We start from the raw sequence: 9743 nt of genomic DNA, 5'->3' as shown, positions 1-9743 counted from the left end.
CAAATGAGAGGAGATGAAGAGATAGAAGAAGTAGAAATTAAATTTTTTTTTTTCAATGGTTAAAGAAATGAAGAGACTTGAATTTTAGGAATTTTCTTAAATTGAATTGTATAGTATTGAATGGATAAAAATAAGTTCAAGAATTGATCTGATATCTCTTTCATGAACCAATTCTTTATATTTGATTATGTTTGGATGACAAGAATTATAGAGAAGGAATATGTGAATTTAATTACAATAAACTTAAAAAGTATGTCCTAGGAAATGGTGAGATTTTTATTTTATTTTTAATTATATTATTTAAGAAAGTGGGATGTTTTTAGATTTTATTTTTTGTTAAAAAATTATGACTAAATTTTCCATTTTATCTTCTTGTTTTTTGTAGAAATAAATAAATATTAAAAAAAATATACGAATTAGTTGGCCCAATTAATTGATACGCAAAGTTTAATTCCATTTGATTTGGTTTGGTTATAAATAAATATTAAAATGAAAAATTTACTTATAAATTTCATCTTGAGTAATGGTGATTTATTTAACCCTAAAGATTTTTTTATAAATCAATTAGTCCCACTGATTTTGGAAAGGTAGATTTAATATATTATTTAAAATTAAATTTACGATTATATCCTTATTTCTATTATGTTTCTTTTTTTCTTTTTTTTTCTTTTGTGTTAGAAAGGTAAAGTACATAATATATGAGAATCAAATTTGGGATGAATTTTTATATGTAAATTTTTTTTATTTGGAAAACATTTCAAAAGGAGTACAAAAATGACTTGAAATATGAAATTTTTTAAACATTCCAAAACAATGTGCAATTCTTCAAACATTTCAAAAGGAGTATAAAAACTCCTTAGTAAGTTTTGGACAAATGTATAATTTCCAATTGGAACACTCTAATGTAATGTTCAAACGTAACACTCCAAAAAAAATTCTTAATGTACTTTTCTCAAACGTAACACTCTAATATAATACTACAAAAAAATCCTTATGTTCGGTTGGGGAATTTGAGAACAGATTTGAATATGAAAAAGGAAAAGTTAGGTGAAATGTGAATAAAATATACCTTCATTTTAGTTTTACACACTTTTTTCATTTTCCTTTCCAAATCCCTTTCCAGATCCCTTCCCAAATCCCCCTAACTAAACACTCCGATGTAATACATAAATAAATTTCTTAGTGTATTTTTCTCAAATGTAACATTCCAAACAAATGATATGAGATTCTTTAAACCATTCCAAAAGGAGTACAAAATTCCGTTGTAACCTTTGGATAAATGTATAATTTCAAACTGTGAGTGTTATAATTGAAAAAAGTACATTAAGAGTTTTTTAGTATTTTTTTTTATGTGTTACATTGGAGTATTATATTTGCGATAACATTGATTGGAGTGTTACATTTTGGTATGTTACATTGGAGTGTTACGTTTGAGAAAAATATATTAAGGGATTTTTTTGGAGTGTTATGTTATTACGTTTGAGAAAAATACACAAAGAAATTTTTTAGTGTGTTACATTGAATTGTTATGTTATTGAAGTGTTATATTAGAGTGTTACATGATTGTGCGTAATGTGATATTTGTTCCAAAATGAGAAAAAATTCAAAATCTCTATAATATGGATTGCCTAAATATGTAATTTTACATTTATAGAAATCCACTTTTATCCCTAAAAAATTAAACCCATACATGTAAGTGACTACTCTTTTATATAATTTTTACTTTAATGAGATATTTGGGTTTATAAGAAAAAATAAAAGATTAAACAATTTATAAGATCACATTTTAAGATTTATTGATACTTTATCCTATTAAAATCTCCACCAAAAATTTTCAAGTTATACAAGGTAAAATTACTTTGGTAATTGGCTTCCTCGATTAATGATTCTGTGTACTTGAATTTTTCTATTTAATATCTTAATGCACACTTAACTATTAAATTATATAAAACTTTTAAAATATATTTGAACAATAATGCTATAGGCCCCGGATAAACTACCAAGGAGATGACCGAATGCCTATTTGGCATGTCCACGTAAATTACGTGAGACCTACCACTCATAAACGTCAAGATCCTCACGTGATGTGAATTGATGCACTAAGGATCTTCTAGAGTGAAATTTTCCTAAAATTTCCTAGAGTGCTACATTGTATGGTTGAGATTTACTGGCAAGTCACATCAGAAAAATTGATGTGACTTGCCAGTAAATCTCAACTACACAATGTAGCACTCTAGGAAACTTTAGGAAAAAATTACTCTAAAGGATCCTTGCTCGAATTGATGCTGATGCTGCCCGTTTTCCTTAGTGAAAGTCCAAGTTAAAATAAAAACAAACAATTCATGGTATCAAAAAATAATATTAATGCTATAATTATTATATATAGAGAAATTTATTAGAAAAAAAAATTTTAAGCACTTTTTTCAAGTACTTATATTTTAATTAGTTTATAACCTATATTTATTTTTCAATAGGTCATATTATTTGGATGTTTAGTTGTCATTTGGCATGTGGGTTAGCTTTTTTGACTTTTTAACATTTTGGCTATTTTAGTTCTGGTTAAAAAATTCGTTTGGATTGATTTTTTAACTTTTGTGAGAGAAAAAATGAAATGATTATGATTTAGATATGATATTTTGTCATTAATTTTTTAATTTATTTTCCTTTTTTGTGGCTAAATTAGGCCCAACCTATGATGCTAAACCAAGTCTTACTTCACCAAATCTTAATTCTCAAGTCTGAATTGTAACTCGAGCTTGTTTGCCCAATTCCGATTTGAATTAATCCGAGTTGCCCGAATTGCCTGTATTACACATAAATTTCAATTTTTTTAGTGCAGCTAAGTTAATTAATTTGTTAAAATTAAGCTATTTACAATTTTTTTAATATAAAATCATTAATAACATCAAAATAAATAATTTATATAATGTAAGAGAGATACCGTTATGATGGTATTTACAATTTATGACTGAGAAAAAAAAAATAAATAAAATTTTGTATTATGTTACTTATGTGTATTAATATATTTAATATGATTTAATGATCTAAATATCATCTAATGCCTACAATAATTTATATGTATAATCAATATTTTTATACAATTATATATATAATTTGAATTTTGGATTGCTCAAGTTGTTTGATATCTTTGTCCAAACTCAGTCAAATTTAATTTTTGAACTTTTGAATTTTTCTCCAAGCCCGTTTCGAATTTAAAAATATTTTTTCTAAGCCTTAAAAATTTTGAATTGGGCTCGGGTTGCTCGGGTTGAGCCCACCCAAGTGGCACCCTTAGGTTCAGTTCAGTGGTTATAAGGAAAAATATTCAGCACTATATCTAAATTATTTAGTTTAATAATAATTAATTTTACATACACAAGTATTTTGAAATTTTTATAAATATGCTTTACAATTTTAAAATATATAAAAATAAAATAATTTCTTCATGTTATGGTTTTGTTTGGCAATGACCAAAAAAATCGTAATTTTTTTAAAAAAATTTAAAGAAATTTGTGTCAACAATATTTTCTTTTAAAGTTTTTCTAGATTAGAAAGATCTCATAATATAAAAAATAATAATAAATTGAAAAACAATCCAAAAAAATGCTACATTAATCTTTTTTTGGTGTTTAATCAATTTTTTTTTATTTTGGATTTTTCAAAAAATATATTTTCATGCTCTTCTAAACAAGTAAGTACTTAAAGAGAAATTTAAGGGAAAATTACACATTAGTGTGATTGAGAAAATTATTTTAAAAAAATTAAAAAATTTATGATTTTAAATATTAATATTTATAATGTTTATCACTTATTTTGTAAATAATTTTTCTAATCTCCATTGTTGTGTAGTTGCCCAAAATTTAATCAACAATTTCTAATTCTTTTGAAATTGAAACCAAATTGTTCATTCAAAATAGAATTTGGACAAGTTGAAAATAATTTTTTTTTTTTGGAGGGGTAATAGCATTTCAGTGGAATAACAAAAAAAATAATTACATTATAAATGAAATCTTTCTTGGTGCAAGTCTAACATATATAAAAAGAGTTGCAACATATATAGAAAAAGACTCACACTATACACAAAAAAGACTCGCTCCTTAGGAAAATGAAAATATTTTGTCATTGTCTTATTTATTGGAAAATTTTTCTATTTTTAACACCTTTAATTTGAGTATTATAACGTATTTATCAGCTCATAAATTACTATTATAATAATAATATATATGAGATATGAGATTTTTTTAATTAATAAAATAATAATAATATATGAGATTATAAACATTTTATAAAGTGCAATAAAATAATTATAATATTAATATTATTTTTTGGAATTAATATTTTATTTTTTATTGTAACTTTGGGCTTTCACTAGGAAAAACGAGCCACACCATAGGAAGTGAGAATTTTGATGTAGGCCCCATATCATTTACATCGACACGCAAAATAAGCATACGATCATTTGCTTGGTAATTTACTTGGGACCTCTAGCATTATTGATATTTGAAACATAATCAATGATGGAAAGAATAAAATGGCTTGTTTGGTTCCGTATGGGATTTTTTTAAAAAACTATTGATGGAAAGACAATCAGCCGATTGGTTTGTTTGGAATTTCACGAAACCAAACTATTAATTGATTATGTTTCAAATATTCTTTCCATCACCGCAGGATCCAGGGAACCAAACTATCGATTGATTTTGTTTCAAATATTCTTTCCATCACCGTGGAATCCACCTCGGGTAGAATTTTTCCTAAATATTTGGCCTCTAATATTTTTGTTGGATTATTCCTTATTGATGGAAAGACAATCAGCCTATTGGTTGAATGTTTAAATTTTATTTTTAACTTTTTTAAAAAATTAAAATTAATTTATTTAAAATAAACCTCAAAAGACAAAAAATATATGAAAATAATGAATACTTTTTTTAAATATATTTTTTTATCAAACTAATTTTTAATTTTTAAAAACTCAACTAATAGTTTGTGGATGACAACATGTCAAATGAGTAGGAACAAATCAATGTTGGCGACGGTTTGATTTCACGGCCCGTTTGTTTTGCTCTTTTCGGGACGGATTGCTAGTGGTGAATAGCAGATTTGGATGAGGGGTTGCTGTTCTATTAATGACATAACAACAATTTTTATGTCTTAATTTGAGGCTTATTATGAGTTTATTTTTATGAATCAAACCGTCATTTTGTAGGGTTCGTTGAGTATTTTAAACATGTCAAAAATTGTTGTAATCGAATATCGATAACCATGCTATCAAATTACATTTATCATTAAAAAAAAAAAATAAACAAAGTTTTTCTTTTGAGAAATATTATAAAAAATATGCAATTCGATCACGTAGTTATCAATATCCGATAAATACAATTTTTGATATGCATGAAGTACTCAATGAACCCTACAAAATAAACAGTTCAGATTATAAAAATAAGTCCATAATAAGCCTCAAATTGAGGCACATCAGCAACCCCATACCTTTAAATTTGTATCGCATTTGTTTTGTTTATAGTGGTTCAAATTTGTAATCCATTCAGATTATAAAAGGTCTCACATGAGCGGATTGATAGTTTGGGCGAGGAGATGATATTAGAAAATAATCCGTTCAGCATAGGGTGTTATCGGACGACCGGCTAATCGTCTGACCAAGTGCATTTTTTTTACTACATTTTGGGCAGTACATTTTGAACATTAATATTTAATTTTTTATTAAGTAAAAACTATGATTTTTATTTATTTTATTATTTTATATAAAAATAATTTAATAATCTCCATACTAACAACTATTATCAAAATAAATATAATTTTACTTAATTTCCTTACTATCAATTTCTTTCATTCTTTTTGAAAACAAACAGACCTTGTAACTGTAAAATTGATTATTAAATAATAATTTATAAGGGCACAAATTTAAAAAGTGTGAGATCATACTAAAATAAAAATTTAAATATAAGTAATATTTTAATATTTAAAAAAGTATGAATTATGAACTTTACTTAAAATACGAATTAACCCTTGTAGTTTAGAAAATTAGAAAATTACAAATATGTCCCTGTCAAAATTTTTTATTTAACAGAATTAATTGAAAAAATAAAATTTCTAACTATTCACTTATACACTAATTAAATTATCTAAATTATTAAGTGAAATAAAATTTTAACATTATTAAAAACTGTTAATTAACTTGATGATTTATTAATAAAAAGACCAATTTATTATGAAATTAGAAATCTTAAAGGACATAATATAATTTCTAAAATTACATAAAATAATTTGTAATTTAAATAAACTTCAAGAATGTATTTATAATTTATAATTAAAAATTAAACTATGACATGTCAACTTTCACTTTTTATAATCCTCTTTTTTCCTTTTCTTAATTGGAATTAAAAAATTCAAACCTCCCCTATTACGCACTTAACATATATAATCTACCGTAGATTCGAAGTGTCCTCCTTAATTACTCTCTCTTTCTCATCGCTGTTTTCAACATAAAACACTTCTGAAATCACTCAAAGCATAAAACAGTTTTCCCTTTGACAAAAACCTTCCATGGGTGCTTTAGGGAAATGGCTGAAATCACTGATTGGTCTCAAGAAGATGCAATCAAGGCACCAAGTAATCCCATACTCTCAACCATCACTGACCCATTTGCTTGATTTTCTCGTTTTCTTTGTTTTTAGAAAGTGTTTTCAATTATTTATTTTTTTGGGTAGGAAAATGTTGGCAGTAGTGGTAAGGGTCGAAAGTGGAGGCTATGGAGGAGTGACAAAGGAGGTCACGTGATTGCGTCTGATTTGTCGGGTTGATGATGTGTTCAGTGCAGCTGTGGCGATTGTGGTTAGAGCTACGACCAAAGATTTCATGGTGGTCACGCAAGGGTGGGCTGCGATCAGGATCCAGACCATGTTTCGGGCTTTTTTGGTAACTCTATTTTTTTTAAAATTTTTTTGTTCTCTTTATCACTCTGTTTAGTTAATTTTTTTCATAGCTATACATGTCTTAGCTATATGTGTTTGATGGGTTTGTTTGGGATTGAGTTTTCAATTGCTGATGAATGAAATCGAATTCAATCATTTGACAAAACCCCTTTTATTTCCCCCCCCCCCCAATATGCTGTTTGTTTCAGTCGGAAACATTTTCCTAGAGAAAATTTAGATGGCGGTGGCGACGGTGATAGTAGTGGTTATGGTGGTGATGGGTAATGGTGGTGGTGGCGTGATTGCATTAGTAAGATCTTAATCTGCCTAAATAATCTTGTTTTTCCCAGATTTGGTTTTCCGTCCCGCCAAACACTAGAAGATTCCAATTTTTTGGGAGGGAAAATTGTGAATTAGTAATGTTTTTAAATTTTTTTTACAAATTTATGAAAAAATTTATAACTTTAATTATTAAAGTTGGTATGATTTACCACTGATTTGATTTTTTTTTTTGGAAACCTGAATTGGAAAAAAAAAAAAAAAAAGGAAAGAAAGAAAAGAAACCCAAATTGTATTCTGCATCTTTCCATTTTACTCTGCTTTCACAAAATGGAAAAAATAAACAAGAAAGGGTAGTGGGATTTGCAGTGTTAAAGATTAATTATTCACTGTTGGTTTGTTAATATATGTCATTTAATAACCACCACAAAACAACTAGTATTAACTTGCATATTTTATCTGTGTTCGTTCACTTTTGATATTTTATGAATCATGATTATGTTCTGTTATTTGAGTTTTTCTTTTCTTTGTGCAATCTATTTTTTGCGGATTCATGTTTATACAATGAATTGATGATTGAAGGCAAGACAGGCTTTGAGGTCATTGAAAGCAGTAGTGAGGGTACAAGCGATTTTCCGAGGCAGGCAGGTCAGGAAGCAAGCTGCTGTAACACTAAGGCGTATATAAGCTCTTGTTCGAGCTCAGGCTCGTGTTAGGGCCTCTTGTGTATCTGCACAGTAAAGGACGAACAAAGCAATGACAAAGGAAAAAGCATGATTATTATGTAAATACAGGTTGAGCTCAGGTTCGTATGCAAGCTCTTGTTCCTTCCCCCACCCTATCGATTTCCCTCCTCTACTGTAGGACCACCCTCCAGCTTCGCCCTCCCTCCTCCCTCTCTCCACTTTGTCATTTCCCTTTCCTCCCTCCACCCTCGTTGCCGCAGCCCTTCCATACCCCAGTCGCTTCCCCCTTCCTCCTCCCCAGCTCTGTCGCAGCTCCCTCTCCCCTTCCCCGGCCCTGTGCATCTCCCTCTCCCCTCCCCCACCTTGTTGCTACCCCCACACCCCACCCTCCCTCCCTCCTTCCTCTTCAACTCATATTGCTGTAAAAGAACAAATCAAAACCCAAATAAAAAAGAAAAGACTCAAATTCTAGCTTTGGCTGCAGAGTGCACATTGAGACTGTACATAGAGCAAAGTGAGAAAGAAAGAATCAAAAGGGGAGAAATGCGTAAGGGGAATAAATGTAATTTTAAATATTAAATAATTCAGATTAAAATAAAAAATATCAAGTATTAGTTTTTCGGATGATTGAGACAGAAAACATCAAATTTTCAACTTTGGTGTTTTACCCCCTGGGTTGTAGTGTTACAAATCAAACCACGGGGAGTAAAGTGTTATTTACTCCAAAATTAATTTGCATCACTTGTGTCAAAATTATTGGTACTTCAAAGTTGCACTTTTATTATTTTGTAAATATTTTTAGTTAAACAGGCTGAATTTAATTTTTCTTAAATCAAAGCATGTTTTAATCTATGAAGATATAGGTGTGTGTAATAAAGCTTTTCTTCATATCTAAGAAAGAGTGTCTAGAAGATTTCAAGGATATTTTAAAAAATATGTATTTTCAATGTAAATATAAATTATCATTTTTATTATATTTATTATTGTTTTTTTTATGTCATGTGACACATGTTAGATTAACCAATGCGATTATATTAGGAAAAATTAGTCTAAGGTCCCCTTCCTATTTTTAGTAATGGAAGAGGTCCACAATATTATTTTTTGATGTCTAAGGTTTCTAAACCCATAACCATCTATCACAGAGAAATTTGATATATCTCACACTCTCTATCTCTCTCTCCCGTTGCTCTTCTCTCTCCTCCATTAACTACTCTCTTATTAATAATTATTATTTATTTTGGTCCAAGTTCACTGTACCTTAGCATCTTACCAACGCAACAACGAAGCTTCAGTTGAGTAGTTGCTTCGAAATCAATCCTACTTTTTTCGATTTTATTGTGAAATTGCAGCAGCATCATCAAAATCCACGCATTTTTCGTTTTTGTTTTTCTTCCTTTTCTTTTTCGCAATCTCTCTTTACCTATTTCAATGGCAATTTCGGGTGAATATGCAGCAGATTCCAAAATTTCGCCACCAAATACATTCGAATTTGTTGTAATCAGAGGCACCTTCGATCGATTACACGACGATCACCTCCTTTTCTGCAAAGTTCTCTCTCTCTCTCTCTCTCTCTCTCTCTCTCTGTGTTTGTATATATATATATATATATATATCTGAAAATGTATCTGATTAAGTTGGTACTTACAGAAAGCAGCAGAATTGGCTAGGGATCGCATTGTGGTTGGAGTTTGTGATGAACCCATGTTGACTAAGAAACAGGTATTTGTAACATCTTTGTGCTCTATGCGAATCCATGCTTGTTGATTACTTACTGGGTGATTACTATAAATCGCTCATTGCTTTACTTCATAATTTTCTCTGGATAGACCCAGAGAAATTTGGTGTTAGTGAT

The 9743-nt window shown here is 28.8% G+C and overlaps 1 long non-coding RNA gene across 1 annotated transcript; it reads left to right on the top strand.

The window, feature by feature from the left end:
• Nucleotides 1–6388: 6388 nt before the first annotated feature.
• Nucleotides 6389–9439, top strand: LOC114267935 (uncharacterized). The gene is made up of 3 exons (XR_003631085.2): nt 6389–6624; nt 6723–6930; nt 7788–9439. It is a non-coding gene; the product is annotated as an uncharacterized LOC114267935 (long non-coding RNA).
• Nucleotides 9440–9743: the final 304 nt, after the last annotated feature.

This window comes from Camellia sinensis, chromosome 13 (genome assembly GCF_055761805.1).
Source record: "Camellia sinensis isolate YWXY chromosome 13, ASM5576180v1, whole genome shotgun sequence".
Taxonomy (NCBI): domain Eukaryota; kingdom Viridiplantae; phylum Streptophyta; class Magnoliopsida; order Ericales; family Theaceae; genus Camellia; species Camellia sinensis.
This window is presented reverse-complemented; position numbering and strand designations above follow the sequence as displayed.